The 18,872-nt window shown below is 48.5% G+C and overlaps 1 protein-coding gene across 3 annotated transcripts in view; it reads left to right on the top strand.

The window, feature by feature from the left end:
• OSBPL3 (oxysterol binding protein like 3) overlaps positions 1-18,872 on the top strand; it is a 1,742,686-nt gene that overhangs the window by 438,383 nt on the left and 1,285,431 nt on the right. The window lies entirely within an intron of this gene.

The raw sequence follows: 18,872 nt of genomic DNA, 5'->3' as shown, positions 1-18,872 counted from the left end.
ACTACTTTGTCTATCTAGAGGCTTCCTTCGGGGGTGCACGTGCTCCTTCCTTCTTCCCCAAGAAAAAATTCTCTTTCCTCGTCTGATATGTCTTGTCCCCAACTAATGTGGCTATCATCCCCTACACCCTTGTCTAAGTTCAGTCTACTTAAGGACAATGCTCTGTTAGAGACTGAATGGATTTTCTTCTTTGCTCCGTGATTGAAATGCTAGGGATGTATCCCCCTTCACTCTCCTTCCATACTTGCTACCGTCCTTTAATTCTTGATAGGCCTATCGATCCTATCTCCGATGCTTAATGCATCAAAGTTGTCTTCTTCCAATACTATTCTAGATGCCCCTGACATTGCTTCCTTTATCAGAAGAAACTCTTCTGTTCTGTCCCACCATGTTGCTTGGCTTGGCCCTACTTGTTCCTTAGGAATGAGACTGGTATCAAGACCCCGCTGTCTTCTCCTTCATTCTATTTCTTCATCTTATTCTTTGTTTTTTCACCTCTTCTAATTCTGTCTTCCACTTGCCTTTGTTCTTCTCTCCTCACTACTTCCCTTCTTTCCTCTTCTTCCCTCCGTCTCGGTATCCTTTTGTCCCTTAATTTTTGCACTTCCTCCTCTTCTCTTACTTTCCCTTCCAGCCATGTCTTCTGTCACTCGCTGTCTATTCTCATACTTTCTTTGCTCATCTGCCCATTCCTTTTTTCTCTTGCTCCTCCTGATACACCTGTTCTTGTCGCTCCCTGCTCTTTCTTTTGTGCTCGTCTTCTTTCAATCTCTTCTCCATTCCCTGTCTTTTCTATCTTGTTTGCCTTTATCTTCTCTTTGCCTAACTTCCTCAAAGCTTTTCCCATATAGTTCTGGACGTGCGTTACCTCGTGGGCTTTATCCTTCTTTTTTCCATCTCTTAATCTCCATTTCTATTTCTGTCGACATATTCGACTGCTCTTTTCTTCCTTATCCTGTATGATCTTAAATATCTCCTTTTCTCTTATTCTCCCCTGGACTATCATCACTGCTATAAGTGGGAGGTTTGAATATCGGGTTACTATACCCTGTTGTCGCTTTCAATTCCTTCAAAGGATACAACCCTACTTCGTCTGCACTAGAGCCTTTCACTTTAGGTGAGGTAAGGGGAGCTGAAGTCTCAACACCTTCCTCCTCACACTGACTAAGCATCCACTCCTCAGGTGGCGGATCTCCCCTCTTTTCCTGATACATATTCTAGAGCTCTAGGATCGCTAATGTTTTCTCCAATTTCTTCCCAGTGTACGCAGCGTGCAAGTATGTGGTCATGTGTTGCAATACCGCTTTTGACAATGATCCCCCCTTGTGGCCATGGCATGAACATTTCATCTGCCGTGCCTTTCACCCATTCCGCACTACACTGTTTGAGCTTGGGCATGTGCTTAGGCAATGTCTTACATAAATGCATCAGAGGAGTATCTCATCTCCTATTCTGACAAGTATCAATTGGCTGTCAATACTTACCAGACTTTATGAAATAACAATAATTATTTTTCTTAAATCACCACTTTTTCAACACCTTTAAAACAACAAATATGAGTGCGCACCATGAATTGCCATTCAAACCTCTAATTTCTCAATTGGCTAAGTCTACTTTTGGAATGGTACCAATCGCTAGATAGTCACCATAGCTCCTCAATCTCTTCACAACTTTTATCGCTCTGATATTTTTGGACAGTACACAATATATAGACTAGTCAAATTTAAACATCAATGAACACCCAGTGATCACATTTTTCTCTCTCGCCATTATCAAAATACCCTATAAAGGGTTTAAGACATCACTTTACGTGAAACTGATCACGCGTTCTATTTTTCTGCTCTACTCCCACTGGAGTTTGAAATGTATTCTTCTGAGCTCCCTTGAGCTAGTAATCTCTAGGTGCTAGTTTTCTCTTTACACAATATTTCCTGTTACTCAAAATGCATCACAATCCCATCCCCTTAATGTGCCATTCCCTTTAGTCTACTCACCATTCGTTAGTTAATTGACTCGAGGACTTCGGTATCGCCTCCTTCTCCAATCCGACCACTTTGCCTTCTGTCCGCAGAGCGCCTTTGGAAACCGGGCAGGGATTTAATCAAAGGGGGACCTGCCCACCGTCGTGGTTCTTCTTGCAAGTTTATTTCTATTCGGCCCCTGTCCACAGGAAACCCTGCAACCTTCCGGTTAATGGCGGAGGATGTCTGATCATCAAACTCTGGATCTTGAACCATCAGACACTGCTACCATGTGAACGTAGGGCCCTTTGGGTAGCATGCATTCAGTGGATGCAGAATAACTGTCTAAAAAATCAAACCAACTCAGGAAGATGGCAAATGTTGCTGTTTTATTAACAATTATCTAAAACGGAGTTACAACGGACATCAACGGATGTGTGCTCGAGCTCTCAGCGCATCTTGCAAAAAATAACATTTACTGAAAATACTATGTCGCAAATAAGAAAACACCTATGAGGGGTTGTGGAAAAACTCATGGGGAACATCTAAATATACTCTCTATAGGGGGTTGGATTGTGATTGGATCTGTCAGGTGGACAACTTATGCCCACCTTGTGCAAGTTATCTTTATCACTATTGGGTACACAGTATACCATTGGCTCTCAAACTATAAGGTCCTTTGTTATACGGCCCTCTACAATTGGTTGGCACGCTCGTGCCATTCTGGAACATTCGGCTCACTTAGCAGCATGTAAGCTCAAACCCCAGATGCTAGGAGGTGGACTTGACTGTACCTCCCCACACAATTAGCCCATCATCTCATCACCCATGCCTTCTGCCGTGAAGATTTTCTTTGAACTTTGCTTTGCAAAGTATCATTGTCTCTGGGAATATAAGGGAGTGCGAGCACACACTATCGTCGTTCTAGAACTCTTAGCCCAACTCTACTTCCATTCTTGGCTCACGTGACAGGAGACCACAATTTGGTCCATTTTGCAGCATATATTTGTCTTTAATGAGTAAAACTTGGCACTCATGCTGTTCTTTCTTTGCATCTTAACAAGGGATGATTCAGCATCTCACGTTCACTGCCTTCAAGAATAGATAACCAGTCTTGGCTGCTTCAGCCTTGACACCAGGCCAGGCAGCCCTTCCAGACTCTTTCATGATCTCAGCTAATTCTTGTTGCGACACAGCTCTCAGCTCTTATCTCCATGGGTCTTGGCTTACTAAATTCATGGCACCGATGTCCAGCTTTGATACAAAAGCAGCTACTCCTGCAGTCAATTCACTACTTATGGCCAGCTTGGAAGATTACTTGATCTACTTGCGTTACATCATCTGTACAGTTGAACAGCTTGCATTTTCTACAGTGCTTCTCACACGTGCAATGTTCTTTTCGTATAAAAGTTTACTCAATTCTTATTTTCGTCATCAGTTTCTATAAGGTCCATACGTTCTCTTCTTCAGCCAGTCTTCTCAGTGAGTCACTCGTCTTTCGTGACGTCACCAGCTCCTTTCACTCTTTTTCATATCCCTTCAGGGAGCTCTTCCTTCAGATTGTCATCTCTTTGGGGATACATTTAATAGGGTTTTCTCAGCGAATAGCTTTTCTCGAATGTTCGCTGTGGAATGGTCGCAACTGATCGTTTCAAGCATGGCACAATTTCAGTCTTCCAACATACAGGTGGTAGGGGGCGGGACTTCCTGCAGAGGCAATGAGCTTTTCCTCTACATTTGTATCAGCAGAAATATGTAGACTGAGGTGAGAGGTCGGACCGTTCTTGCAACATTAATCTGTTTGGTAGGGTTATTGTGGATTAGTAGACTCTCAGTGGCGATGGTGGGTGTGTATAATGGGTGATGTTTGGTTTGGTGCCTGCGATCCAATGCTCATACTCTGGCGAAGTGATACCTTTTCATAAAATAACTGTACATTTCCACACTTGATAAGTGTTTAGAATCCTTGTTGATTTATTTTCAATCCGTGTTTCGCACAATCAGTGTCACTCTTGTGACAAACATATTGATATGTCATGGTTGTTCCATGTCTTTGACAAAAAGGAACGTGCTTTTGGTTTTGCTGGTGCCGACACGTGTTTCAACCTTAAGGTTTTTCTCAAGGCAGTAACGTCAATAGCGTGGTACCGGTTGGTGATGGCCTATGTCAATGCAAATGGTTGTACTGTATAGTATCTTGTCCCAGCTGGGTGTGGATGTTGTACGTGGTCTTGGGGGTGATCAGCTTGAATGAAGTGATGTGTTTAATAGGTCATTTGTGTAATTTCACATCTGCTAGGATTGGATTTCTCTGTGCGAGTGGTAGGGTCCATTATTAGAACTTTGCCCAGAACCAGAGGGGTGCGGTGCTTAGTTGCGGGTCTAGTGACTGTGGTGTGGGTGTGTTCTCCGTTGTAAAAGCCCTCTGGAGTCCTGTATGAAAGCGCACACAATTTTATTTCCAACCACTGTCTTTTCAGCAAAGTCTAAAGAGGCTCATGGCTTGAGCCTTTTGTGGTTTCCCAAGAAGAACATGACCTTGTATATATGGCCCTTATATTGGAAATGATCTCAGTAGGTTTCCCATCACCCTTTATGAGGATGCAAGCGAGGTATACAGATACCCTTTTGTCCTACCTGTGTGTGGTAGGTTGCTCAGCCACACTTGATCTGGCAGGCGATCTGCCTCTAGGCACATATCACATGCGGCCCCCCTGCTCCCCTGCACCCCAGGCAGGTGTTGGGGCACTTTGGTTTCACAGCCCTGGGCATGCTCCAAACCAGTCCACTTCCCAATTTCATATTTGCTAATACCATACAATTTTACACGTGCCATGGTGCAAAGGTTTTCTAACATGGCCCCAGTCTTTTTGGCGCAAGGGCAAACGTTGCCATAGTAGTGATAATACCGTCCAATTTTGTACTTGTACCGATGCACATTTTCTGTAATCTGATCCCAGTTCTGGTCTCTGGGAACATTACTTTTGAGGGTCCATATGCCTTTCAGGTAATGCCAAGATGTTTTGCTTTTCTGAAACCCTATTTCGAGGGGATTGGGTCCTCCGACGTATTCTATATCTATGACGGGTAATGTCCACAGCTGTGCTGCTTTGGAAAATCTTTGGTGTCTGCGTCCTGCGTCGATGACGTTGATGCGCCGTCCCCGAGGACCTCCTCGATTGCCGACGTCACCCGATGTGATAAGTAGGACGCACGACGCCCATAGCCTCAGTTCCGTTTTTTTCCGCGAACGTGTTCGCTTCGTGAATCTCGGTACGCCTTGACTCGTTGGAGTTGCTGTTTTCTTTCTCGGTTCGTTGAACCTGTTTGGTTTGTTTGTGGCGATATCTTTCTCATCTTCGACCCCGCGTCCGGGCTTCAAGAACTGCAGGGACTGTGGGTCCAAGATGTCGGTCACGGACTCGCACGACGCCTGCCTTTGGTGCCTCGGGGAGGCCCACGATACGGACGACTGTGTCGACTGCCAGTCGCTCACTGCGAAGGCCTTGCGAGAACGCAAGAAGAAACTGTCGGTAGGTCGGGTGTCTAAGCCCCGGAAGTCGAGGTCTGCGGGGCTTTCGACCGATGACTCGAGGGGTGACTCTCTGCGTCGTCGTCGGAAGTCCGGTGGGTCTCCTTCCAGGAGTCGGTCTCGCCACTCCTCTGCCTCTTCTAGGCATTCCAGGAAGCGCCGGCATAGGTCGCCTTCCCCGTCCTCTTCCGAGGACTCCGCCCGTCGGTGGGTCGCTTATCCCTCCATGCAAGCGACACCGGAGGAATGGGCTTCCTTCGGGAAGCAGATGCTAGCGATTCTGGTGGCTCGGGTGGTCGGCACAGCTCGCGGGAGAGGTCCCGCTCGAACAAGGGTAGCCGTTCTCGCCATGCTCGTTCCAGGTCCCGGTCCTCGACGTGCTCGAGACCGCGTGATCCTGTGCCGTCTTCGAAGAAGACGTCGACGCCTGTGGCGCCGGAGTAGTCAGCGATTACTCTCGAGGTTCCGTCTTCGAGGGGGTTGTCGACGCCGTCGGCGCCCAGGCTGTCGAGAGACACGCACGGAGCTCCGGCTTAGAGGACTGTCGACGCCGCCGATGCTGGAGGTGTTGCAGCTGACGCCGATTCGCTCGACGCTGGCGCCGACTAGCTCGCCGCCCTCGACGCCTTTCGAGGCGGTGGTGTCGGAGGGGCCCCGTGGCATGGGGTTTGCCCCTAAAAAGGCTATGGCTAAGGTCCAGCACTGCTTTGGTCCGCAGAGGTCTTCCTCTCCCCGCCTGGAGTACATTTCAGAGGGTGATGAAGGCTCTGATGGCGGTCTGGTTACGGTTACGGTTCCGGATGAACTTATCTCAGGCCATAGTCAGTTTGATGACCTGAGGCAGTCACTGCATGATGCCAGTGGATTGGACACCTCTCCGGAGGTGGAGTTTTGTCAGCCGGAGCTTGGCACTCATGCCGATTCGTCATATCGGCGCCTTATGTCTCGGGTTACCGAGTACTTGGGTTGGTCGGCTCCCCCAGGGGAGTTCGTTCAGGATGATCTCACGGACATCCTTGATCTCGGTCCACCCACTGACCCGGTTTTGCCTTTTCATATGGCTTTGCAGAGAAGGGTGGCGGCAGCTTGGACTGCTCCGGAGAGTCTCCCGGCAGTGGGCAAGTCTTTGTTGCGAAAATACCGTCCAGCCAGTAGCGACCCCTGCTACTTGTCTAGGCACCCTACCCCGGAGAGTTTAGTGGTGCAGGCGGCTACGGCCCTGGCAAAGCAGGCGTTGTATCCTACCATCCCTCTGGATAGGGACGACAAACATTTTGACGGCTGGGCGAAGAAAGTGTTTTCTTCTGGGGGTATGGCGCATCAGGCGGCCAACTCCATATGTGCCTTGTCTCGTTTCACACACACTCTGTGGAACTGTTGCATTAGCGGCTGATCATATTCCCGAAGGGGACGAACGGGATGGTTTCCTTGCTATGGTTCAGGATGGCAAGGATGCCATGTGTGAGGCCGTTCAGTCGGGTTTAGACTTGGCTGATTGTGTCAGCCGGTCCATGGCGGCGAGCACCGTAATGCGCAGGTTTGCGTGGTTGAGAAAGTCTGGGTTCATTCCTGATGTGCAGTCCCGGCTCCTCAACATGCCCTTTGATGGTGAACACCTTTTTGGCAGCAAGGCTGACGAGAGCCTTGAGAGGTTGCAGACCTCCAAAGCTGCATCAAAGTTGTTGGGCGCTGCAGTTCGCCAACCTCCGCCTTTTCATCCTAGGGGATAGCAATGGAGGGGAGGTTCCTTTCGCTATTACTCGTCCTTCAATAAAGCGAGAGCAGCTAGCAGTCAAAGAGGCCATCGTAAAAGTGCCAGAGGTGGAAACAAAGGTACTCGAGGTGCCAAGGCCACTCGGGCAGGTGCCTCTTTGCCCTCATGCAACGCCGCAGCCGCTACCACCCAGTCATGAGGCCAGGTCCCATGGTTCGCCGGTTGGGGGAAGGCTGGCGCAGCATCTTGTAGAGTGGCAAGCCATTACTTCGGATGTGTGGGTTCTGGAGATCATAACCCACGGCTACTGTCTTCCTTTTCGGCAGAGGCCTCACGACAATCCACCAGGAAACCTCTCTTTGAAGAGTCCGGATCCGCTCCTTGCGCAGGAAATTCAAGCCCTGCTGGAGAAAGGCGCCATAGAACTGGTCCCTGTAGCGGAGAGGAACAAGGGATGGTATTCCCCTTATTTTTTGATTTCAAAGAAAGACGGGGGATTGAGACCCATCATGGACTTGCGCGGTTTGAACAAACTCCTCAGGAAGAGCAAGTTCAAGATGGTGACTCTTTCTGAAGTCCTCCAGGCCCTTCAACTTCAGGACTGGTTGGTGTCTCTCAACCTCAAGGATGCTTACTTCCATGTGCCGATCCATCCCAAGCACAAGAAGTACCTGAGGTTCGCGGTTGGCGACTTGCACTTTCAGTTTCGGGTCCTGCCGTTCGGATTGACCTCCGCCCCGAGGGTTTTCACCAAGCTCATGGTGGTGGTGGCAGCGCATCTCAGGAAAGGGGGGATTCACGTCTACCCCTACCTGGACGATTGGTTGATCAGGGGGAGCTCTCCCGAGCAAGTCCTGGATCATCTGTCCGTCACCTGGCACTCCCTTCACAGGCTGGGCTTCTCCCTCAATTTAAAGAAGTCCCATTTGACACCAACGCAGCGGCTCCAGTACATCGGAGCAGTACTCGACACATCCCTGGGGCAGTGTTTTCCTCCTCAGGTGAGGGCTCTTCACATTCAGCAGATGGTGCACAAGTTTCAGTTTGCCCAGACTCTCCCAGCGTCCGAGTTCTTGGGACTGCTCGGCCTCATGGCATCCTGCATTCTTCTGGTGCCAGAGGCTCGTCTGCGGATGAGATCTTTGCAGTGGGCACTCAAGCTCCAGTAGTCTCAGTCCTCCGACAGGCTGTCGGACCCTGTTCAGGTGCCGCCCTCGGTAGCCCGGGACCTTCTGTTGTGGGCCGTCGAGGGCAATCTGATGAAGGGTGCCCCATTTTGGCTGCCCTGGCCGGAGGTGACGATCGTGACGGACGCATCCCTCACGGGATGGGGAGCTCATGCCAACGAGCTGACAGTCAGCGGTCGTTGGTCTCTGTCGGAGTCCAGACTCCATATCAATCTGTTGGAGCTGAGGGCCGTCAGGCTAGCCCTGAAGGCTTTTCTGCCGACTGTGCGCGGGAAGAGTGTCCTGATTCTGACGGAAAACACGGTGGCCATGCACTACCTCAACAAAAAGGGGGGGGCAGGGTCACTTCCGCTGTGCAGGGAGGCGATGCAGCTCGAGTTCTGGGCCATCCAGCAGGAAGTTTCGATCTCGGCAGTTCATCTGGCCGGAGACGACAACGAGACGGCGGACGTTCTGAGCAGGCAGAGCACGATCTCTCACGAGTGGGAGCTGGCTCATGAGATTCTCCTGGAGATCTTCGCCCTTTGGGGCGGACCCCTCAAGTGGATCTCTTCGCCTCCAGTGTCAACCGGAAGTGCGAAAGGTTTTGCTCGCGGGAATTTCCTCCAAAAGGAGCCTTAGGAGACGCGTTCGTGGTGGAGTAGTCATTACCACTGCTTTACGCGTTTCCTCCAGTCCCCGTCATCCCGCAAGTGTTGCGGAGGTTACGGAGGTTCGGTTCCCGGATGATCCTCATTGCTCCGGCGTGGGCCCAGAGGAAGTGGTACCCGGACCTTCTAGACTTGTCCATCTGCCCTCCACGTCGTCTTCCCTACCGAGACGATCTGCTCTCACGGGAGGGGGGGGTCAGGTTCTCCAGCCAGAGGTCAGATCCCTCAATCTTCACGCTTGGCTTCTGAAAGGTTGAGGTATAAGGATTGGGACCTCCCTGAAGACGTGATGGAGGTGTTGCTCTCGGCCAGGCGGCCGGCAACTAAGTCTCTGTACCGTTGCCGTTGGAGAAAGTTCTGCGACTGGTGCAGAGTTCAGAATGTGGATTCTTTTGAATGCGACATTCCCATGGTTTTGTCTTTTTTGCTTTCTTTGGCCCACAGGGGCTTGCAAGTGGAGACCATTAAAGGTTACCTGGCGGTGCTGTCCATATTTAAGCGCTTGTCTGAAGAGTGTTCCTATTTTAAGATTCCTTTAATTTCGCAGTTTTTGAAAGGGCTCACTAATGTGTTCCCTCCGTCACCTTTTTTGGTGCCAGGTTGGGATTTGAACCTCGTTCTTAAGTTTCTTATGGGTGCTCCGTTTGAGCCTTTACATTCTTGCCCTTTGAGGCCGTTAACTCTGAAAACTGTGTTTTTAGTTGCGGTTACTTCCGCTCGCAGAGTGAGTGAGTGAGTTACAGGCACTTTCAGTTAAGCCACCCTTCACTGTATTTCACAAGGACAGGGTTGTCCTTAGAGTTCGTCCTTCTTTTCTTCCGAAGGTGGTTTCGGAATTTCATTTGAGCCAGAAGGTTGTTCTTCCAGCGTTCTATCCTCCTCCTCATCCTGGTAAGGAAGAGGAGAGGCTCCATAGGCTTGATCCCAGGAGAGCGTTGAGCTTTTATATCTCGCGCATGTCCCGGGTCAGAGTGGACTTTTCATTGGTTACGCTGGAAAGCGTTTGGGACAAGCTGTGACGAAACAGACTTTGTCTCGTTGGATTATTTTAGCTATCTCCGAGTGTTACCGCTTGGCGGGTAAGGACCCTCCGGCTGGCTTGCGGGCCCATTCTACCAGAGGAGTGGCTGCGTCTACTGCTCTGCAGAGGGGAGTTCCTATTCGTCACATCTGTGATGCAGCCACCTGGGCTTCAGTACATACTTTTGTACGTCACTATTCCCTCCATTCCATCAGGGGGCAAGATCTGGCCTTTGGCAAGGCAGTTCTCTATTCCGCAATTTGATTGGGTATGCTAAATTTGTATTCTAAATTCTTTCCCACCTCCTTGCTTGGTACTGCTTTGGGAGTCTGTCATAGATATGGAATACGTCAGAGGGCCCAATCCCCTCGAAGAACAAGTTACTTTCTTACCTGGTAACGTTCTTTCGATGGGATGGTCCAACGACGTATTCCATATCGTGCCCTCCCTGCCTTCCCCGCTGCAGAATTTCTTTTGCGATTGCAGATTGCGTTCCGCATGGCCTTGTGTGTCTGACTGGCAGAAAACTGGTGGCACACGTTCTGGGATCGGTATGGCTGACTGTTTGGCTCTGCGTCGTCCCTTGAAGAATACTCCAGCTTGTTGATAGTATGTTGCTGCTGCCTGGCCTCAGCACAGGGCGAGGCCCAACAACTTTTAAAGTACGCAACACAGACAGGACTCCGACCAGGAGCAGCTGGACATGACGCCAGTCAACATTGAGCAAAACACAGCAGTTAATCGCACAAATTACGAAAATGAGGCTGCCTAAGGTCAGTAAGAGTCACACTTTTTATTTAAGCAAAAGAAACCACAAATACCTCAAATGAGGCCAGATTATGTAAGGCTCCACCGGCCTACATCCTACTTTTCGTAGCCACTTTGACAGGACTTTGAGGGATCAATGGCCTGTTTATGTGGTGCATATCCTTCCTCCAGCTGTCCGGCGATGGGATGTGGCAGTTTAACATTTGTGTGGTCTGATGGAGATAGGGCGACGACAGGATAGGTGTGTGCTTCCTAGAACCTTGCAGTGTACATTTGGAAGGCACGCAGTTCACCAGCCCTCTTTAATGCACAAGCTGAAACGTTTACTATTGGCGGTTTTGGCAGCAGACAAGGTTGTGAGTGACCTTGAACTATTTGCAAATGAATTTACTGTATGTACTATTACAGCAATGTTCTATCACTCGTTCCTCCCCTTAGTCTGTTTTGCTCCCTTGAAAAGTGCAAAGAGGCTCATGCATCACTGCAAAGTTGACAGTGACCCCTAGTCACTTCTTGGTGTTTTCTGCCCCTCCACCTTTCTGTCTTTCTCCCACCCAATATTGACCTATTTCTCTCCCACGCACACACATCTTGTCGCTATCCCAGTTTTCTTATTTATCCCCCCTTTCACATTGTTCTTTACTACTCGCTCTCTCCCCCTCCACCCCACTAATCTAGCTTGCTTTCTTTATAAACCTTTCTATCCACTATTTCCTTTCCTCTCGCTCCCTCCTTCTCTATTTCTCGCTGTATTCTGCTCCCTTTCTTTTTGTTAAGATGGCCTATGAAGGCCCAAATTACACACAGGTTCTGGAGCCAGATCAAACAGGACTCCGTAAAGGAAATGGACAAAGTGAAAGGGAAACCCAGCTTTATTATCATTCAAATAAAGCAGGGACAGCATACAAGTATAACATCCTTGACACGCTTGCGTAGTGTACATATTCAATATTTGTCATAATTGACTTCATACTGTAATCTTAGTTACCAAAACCACCAGGGATTGGTCAATAGTGCTGACTACATATACATTCCATAGGGGGGGATTACATTTCTGATTGGGTAATGCTTGTCTGATGGCTCCTCCTGAGACCAACAGTAAAAAGACCTCATCTCTACAATGAACTATTTGTTGCCATAATATGTAATGGGCAGCCTCACAGCAGTGGTTTTGATTGGTTGCCTTTCTACTGACCAACCTTGGACAACTGACGGGTCATCAAGACATGAGCCAGAAAGGAGCAGGGGGTGGGAGGGGGCAGAGGTCCACGGACTGCTTTCCTTTCAATTAAAGAAGATACCATCCCTCATATCTAAGCTATGGGCCAGGGTGATCTCTTTGCATTTGGCTGTGTGCGGCGTCTCTTGTCTGGGGATGTGTATGGAGTAAGGCTGTGTTCGTTGTTGAATAGACAGTGTTCTTCAATTATAGGTCACGTGCAATGGGACTGTAGAAAGGCAGATTTACACGTCATCTATAGTGCTTGCCCCCTCAACTCCGTCATACAGGAAGAACAAGAAGACACTGTTCATGACACCAGGTATCATCCCAATACCGCATCGATGATATGAGAGACGATATGCGCTCAGACAACCATATCAAATGTACCCTCGAACTGACGTGGTAGAAGGGTGCCTGCAGACACCATTGAACATAGAAGAGCTATAAGTGAAGTCTGACAGGTGCAACATGACTTCCAAAGGAGAAGCCGCAAGGATGCACTGAATGACATGCAAATACTTAAAGAATGAAGATGTGACTGAAGTAACAAAGTAAACATATATGCGAATGTGAAGAAATCCTATACGCTAAGAAGATAAGTGAGAAGAGATGCAGTAGATGTGTGTATATATGCAGAAACGGAAGGTAGATGAGATGTATAGAAGCTTGCTGCAGTAGAAAATATAGCACAGGTAAAGCAGCCATGATGAGAAAATGTACATCAACTCTATTTAAATGCTAAGCAAAGAGACCAAGGCTGCAGAGCTAACAAGTGCTGGAAAACAGCTTCATGCAAGGAACAAAGGGTATTTGTTTGGCTCGGAATCAAGGATGCTGCAGTAAGAAGCAATTGCAAGACACAAAAGGAGTCTGAGGATAAGCCACATGCACACAACACATTTCTCTTCAATTAAACAAAGGAGTGAACATTTGCAAGTGCCTAGTATTGAACAATCAAAGATGCAGAAATATGCAAGATGGAGCAACCGAGTCTCCAGAGGCCAAGAGGAGTAATAGCACCCAGTATAATTGAATTAAATGGCACTCATTTGAAGGACATGATGGACAAACTCATGGGCCTAGGCAATGATGGACTATACCTTATTGCAGAAGTCAATCCGCTGCTCTTATTCTGCTATTTGTATTACACACAGTAACAAGTAGTTCAAGGCGTGCCTACCAGAAAAGGGACCGCCAATAGTGTTACTCACACCTAAATAGCTTATAGGTATCTATGTTCACCTAACCAATCCCTCCGTCCGAAAGGTTTTACTGTTTGCCACGTAGGATGATATCATAGCTGACGTATATTGAGGTATAAAGCGTTTGTGTAAACAAAATGTATTCAAGTGTTTGAGCTGCAATCTGTTTGTTCACTAGGTTGCCCTACTTTATTGAGGTGATCCTAAAGTAGTATTCTGCCATATTCTTTTAGTCTGTTTATTTGGGTCTGAGATACTTTTTTGGTAATACCATCTGGCACTTGGAACGCTCTAGGTGCTACTGCACAGGACTGTGTTTGGAATTATTACACCTTGCACTTATTGGTTATTTTGCTAATATTGGTGCAAGTGTTATGGTTTCTTTCACCACTGGGGACACTCTTGAGTTATTCTTCATGGAGTCTTGGTTTATTATTTTCCTGCCCCTGGCTTACAAAGGCCAGTTGTACTCATAATTAACATGAGAATACGTGGCTTGCATCTTGGGAATCATTATCTTGTGCTTTCACTGTAATATTCTGACCCTCCCTTTATTCGTGGTAACCTTGGTTCGGCCTGTTAGCTACTGTCTGAACCATGCACGGATCTGCATTTGTTTAAATGTTTTGAGTTCTTGTGAGGCCTTTCATTTACTTAGAAGCACGTTGTGGATTCCATTTTGGAAAAGATGTATGCCCATTTCTGTTGCATTTCTGTTAGTGAGATATGTTCACGTTGCCTTCAGCTTATACATCGCTTATGTTGGTATTCTTCATGATTTCATTTCTAAATTCATGTTACCTAGTGTTCACTTTCTTCATGTTGGGTGCATATTTGCTTCATGTCAAAAGCATGCAGATGTATTGTCACAGTGTTAGTTTTGTTTTGCTAGTTCCATCTTCAGCTTTAGATGTGTCCATCTCCTGCTGTACCTGCGTGGGATAAAGGGGGTACAGTTGTCTTAGTAATGCTTCCCACCTGAGCAATATTGAATTGGGGCAGAAGCTATGGCTGACGTATTAATCTGCCTCAACATTTTGAAAGAATAAAGACTGGTACGGTGTCACACAATTGACCGGCTGACCTATTGGTGCTTTTGGTGTTCTTTACCCGCCTCTCTATATTGCTCTTTTTCTGCACACCCTCTTTCTTGCCTTTCTCTCTGTTACCAATTCTTTCCATACTGCTACACCCTCATTTTGCCTCTTTCTCTCCCACACACCTTTATCAATCTCTCCCCATTTAGTCGCCTTTCATCTCCACTTTCTTTAACCCTCACTTTCTCTCCTCCACCTCGTCGCTACTCTTAATCGTTTGCTTTCTCTATATCACTTTCTCTTGGTTTCCCCTTCTTGCACTCACTGTGCTCTTCCTGACTGGTGTAGCACCACAATTGGCTTCATTGCCTCTAGGCACTCCTGTCTGTTTTTTATCCATCTATTTCACTTTTTTTCACCATCCGCATTTCCTCTCCGCTTACTGTCATTCTCTTGCACTCATCTCTGTTTTGTTCTGTCTTCCATCCTGTCTCTTCTCTTACTTTGTCCATTCCTGTCTCCAACTCCTTTACACCCTGATTCATGAAGTTGACGGCTCTACCTTGCAACACAATCCTTCTACACATCATTGTGCATAAGCATGCATTGGTTGGATAATACACTGCCAGCCTGGTTCACTTTCTGTGTGCCTTATGCATTCTTTTCTTCTAAGGGCAGAAATACTGCATGCAAAGTTTGGCCAGCAGGTGCCAAAGGTGTATGCTTCTTCAGTCACTTAAGTGAGTTAACATTTTTGGAAGTTGGGACACTTGAGCACAGAGTAATGATTTTGCAAGTTGAAGAGAACGCAAAGCTCAATCCTATGTCTACAACAGTGCCCCCGAATACCTCCTTAGATAAACCATGCTCTAGTGCTAAGAATATGGCTTCCACCCCCGCTATGGGGGCGCGAACATGGCCATTAACTGCCCACCAGCCTGAGCCCAGGTAGGCCCAAGTGAAGCCTGATGATCGGGTGAGGTAAGGAGATGCATAGGTGGACCGAGAGACCAGGAGGAGGATGGACGATGGAGCGCTGAAAGTCTGTGGAGGATTTGGATAGGCATGAAGGTGTGTGTGTGTGGGGGAGGGGGGGGTGAGGGGGGGTGGAGAGTTGAGAGAGGTGGGAGTAGGGGGAGGGGGGCAGGAATGGGGGTAGGGGTGGAGGTGGGGTTACCGGTGGCCAGTGGAGAGAGTTTGGAGAGTGTATGTAGGAGTGAAGTGGAGTGCAGGAGGAAGAGGGAAAAGGAAAGAGTATAGAGTGTGCAGGAGAGAATAGAGGGACTGGAAGTGAGAGGTGAGTTGTAGAGAGAAAGAGGTAACTGGTAAATAGAGGGAAGGGAGAGGCTGGAGGTTTCGAGGGGGCATTTGAAAGGGGAGAGGGTGGTTGTTGAAGGCGGGGAAAGGTTGAGAGTGGTAGATGTAGGGGGAGCGGGAGATGAGCTTGTGAAGATTGGAGGGAGAGAAAGGGCGAGAGGGTGGTGTAGAGGGACAACGAGGGGGAGAGACTGTAGGGTGTAGATGGCGGGGGGAGGAGAAGGTGGGAAGAGTAGGAGAGGGAAGACATGGGAGAAAGGAGGGGAAAGGAAGTTGAGCAAAGTGGCGTAAGATCAGAGAAAGGAGTGTATGGCAGATGGAGGGAGGGAGAGAGAGAGAGAGAGAGAGAGAGAATGAGAGTGTCTGAGAAAATAGAGGTGCACCCTTAAACCATTTATGTCAATCATTGTGGGGACTACTGGAGTATGGTACTCTTAGAAAGCCCAGTATGCAGTGAGGCAGGTAAGGCCTTGGCCTTTAGGCCCTCCCACCATAGCAAGATTACAATAGATAGTAGGTGTTACAGATTGTTAGTATGTATGCTAACCTTGGACGATGGGGAAGCCTAGGTTACATGCAGGGTGCCCACAAAATATTGAGGGACTAGAAAGAAAACAATAAAAAAATAGTCATAGGCGCCCCTCTGCGAGAACAAACGCAGCTAAATTACCTGTTCTTTGGGAAGGTACTCACTTGAGAGTCCGCAGCCCCACTTTAGCTCACTGTACCTTTCACAGAAGGGAAATATCCATTTGCATATGAGTCTTTGTCCTGCCCACATGTGCAGTCCAGCACCAAAATGCTTAAGTGTGGCTGCGGACTCTGAGTGGGTACCTTCCCAAAGAATAGGTAAATGGGCCGCGTTTGGTTCCTTGTCCTGTAGTCCTTTTTCATTGTGGTCTGTACTGTTTTCTGCCCAGGAGTCCATGTGGGACTCCTGGCAGTGCAGCTCTTCCTGTTTTTGGTTTGGTGTACAGACACATGGGATACCCTTATGGCACCCATGGGTGGGGATACAACCCTGTGCCCCTATTGTATGTTTTTGGGCACCTGTGGGTGGCCCACAAAGCAGGGTATTGGCTGTTTGCAGCTCCATGCTGAATTTGACAGGTGCTCCGAGTATCCTCCATTTTGGGATACCCAGGCCCTGCCATTGGAATCAGTTGATTCCTGATTGAAAACAAGATGGCCCCTGTGGCCTCTTGCTTTCTATTGCCTGTTACCTTGTTTTCCCAAAGTCCTGGGAAGCCCTGACTGTCCCTTCCCCCTAACTGGCTGTTGGGTGGAAGTTCCATATATGGTGGTGTTGTGAAGTCCAGTCCAGACTGGCTGGAGTCTTCCCAGTGACTGTATGCTGTGGGTACACCCTGTGGGTGGGACCTGGGTGAATGGAGTGTGTGACCAATATTCACTTCTTGTTGTGGCTGTCTGGTTTCTGGTATGAGAGACAAAGACTGAGACAGCCCTGCCCGAAACTGGCCTGAATGCAGTGTATAGTGTTGAATGGCTGGGTACTTGTCCCAATCCACATTCCTTGTTGTGAGTGTCTGAGAGGGAGGATGGCCTGAATACACTGTGTGCCTGATTGGCTGACTGACTGCATGAATGCCCTTCTGTATGATTGGCTGCTGAGTGTGACCCAGCAGTGTGGATGAGAGACAGGATAGTATCTGGGGACCTCTCACCACTGGAAATTGTTCAGAAGCTGTGTCTACACTTGAAGAGTAACGAACTGCTGATCCTCGACGCCCAGCTGGAAGAAGACGACTTGCTGTTGCGTTTGCTTCGACCTGATCTGAAAGCTGCCGAATTCGTCGAAGACTGATCCGAGAGAGGACCTGATAAGGTGCCCTCTTACCGTGCTCCGAGGGACCATCGAACACCGCTGACCTTCGCCGAAGCTCCCTGTGAGTCAGACCCTCGAAAGGCTGCCGACTGGAAACGGGACCACCGAGGAGATTGAAGTGAAGCTCCCGGACTTCGCCGCCGTCGAAGTCCCTTGCCGTCGACCAGGGTTTGCAGGTTTGTGTAACGGCTAGAGGCCCGTCGAGGCCGTGTTGCCCCAGAAGAGGGGGCCGCTTGACACCGTGCCGCCAACGACTGGAGCCGCCCGCTCCTTTGCCTAAGAATATTTGAATTGAAGGACTCCCTTGTCCGCACCGACGACTGCTTTATCCTGCCGGAGAGAGCCAAGGCCGCCAACGCGCAGAGGAGAATCCGCCGGTGGGTTTCCCGCCACCTGAAGGCCACAAAGACTTCGACGCCCTTGCTGGGCCACAGTTCTTCTGAGACTCTTTGCGGTCCAGAACTATCAAACGCCGAGGTGCCCCGCACACCACATCCTCGCAGGACGTCGCCGACGAAACCGCCTGGATCAACGCCGTGGTCTCGTCACCCTCTAACTTCTCATAGACGCCGTTGACGCAAAGTTCACTTTCTTCAACACCTCTTGATGATCCGTGGCTCCTGCTTGAAAGGGTTACACTCAAGGAGGATCCATCGTCGCTTCTTCGAAGAAATCTGCACCACCAGGTACATTGAGGGGGGTAAAAACATTATAGGAGGAAATAAGTCTATTGAACAATATATGGACTGGGCTTGTGCTATATCTTTATTTTACAGGTTGCCCAGGTTGGGGGACCTCCACACAGAACTGTGTCTAGTGGTAGGGGCCAGAATTCTGCCTATTGATTCAACCATTTTGCTTTCCTTCCTATTTCTATTGCTGGTTTCCTTGTAATTGATCTGTGTGACATTCTGACAGTATAGTTGATGCACTTTAATGAGATCTGATAATATTGGTGGTACCACTTTAGAATTGTATATATTTGCCATTGTTGATTTCTGAGTACAAAGTGAGTTATTGTGATAGTGTACATACCTTTGAATATTAATTATATAAAGACTGTGTTTTCAGTAATACAGTGTGGTGTGGACATTACCTTGTGGGGGCTTGGGGACTACATTCTACTTAAGAACCAGCCTGCATCACCTCCTGAGAAGCTAGGCCTTGATTGCTCGTCCATTGCTACCTCATAGAGAATCTTGGCAGGGGTCCTCTGTGCCTCTCCTCTACCATATAGAGAGCAGAAGTACAGACACCCCCCTCTGGTCCTTTACAGGGGCCTATGGACTATTTTTTTTGATTGTTCAAAAGACTTGGGTTTAGTCACCCTAGGTTTCCTAGAATCATCCAGACGTGGACCCCTTGCTCACTGTGCTCCGAGAGACACATCTCCACTTCACTGATGAGGCCGAACA

This window comes from Ambystoma mexicanum, chromosome 2q (genome assembly GCF_040938575.1).
Source record: "Ambystoma mexicanum isolate Mex_15411 chromosome 2q, UKY_AmexF1_1, whole genome shotgun sequence".
In the NCBI taxonomy this organism is placed as follows: Eukaryota; Metazoa; Chordata; class Amphibia; order Caudata; family Ambystomatidae; genus Ambystoma; species Ambystoma mexicanum.
The sequence above is the reverse complement of the archived record's forward strand: the minus strand, read 5'-3'. Positions and strand labels throughout refer to the sequence as shown.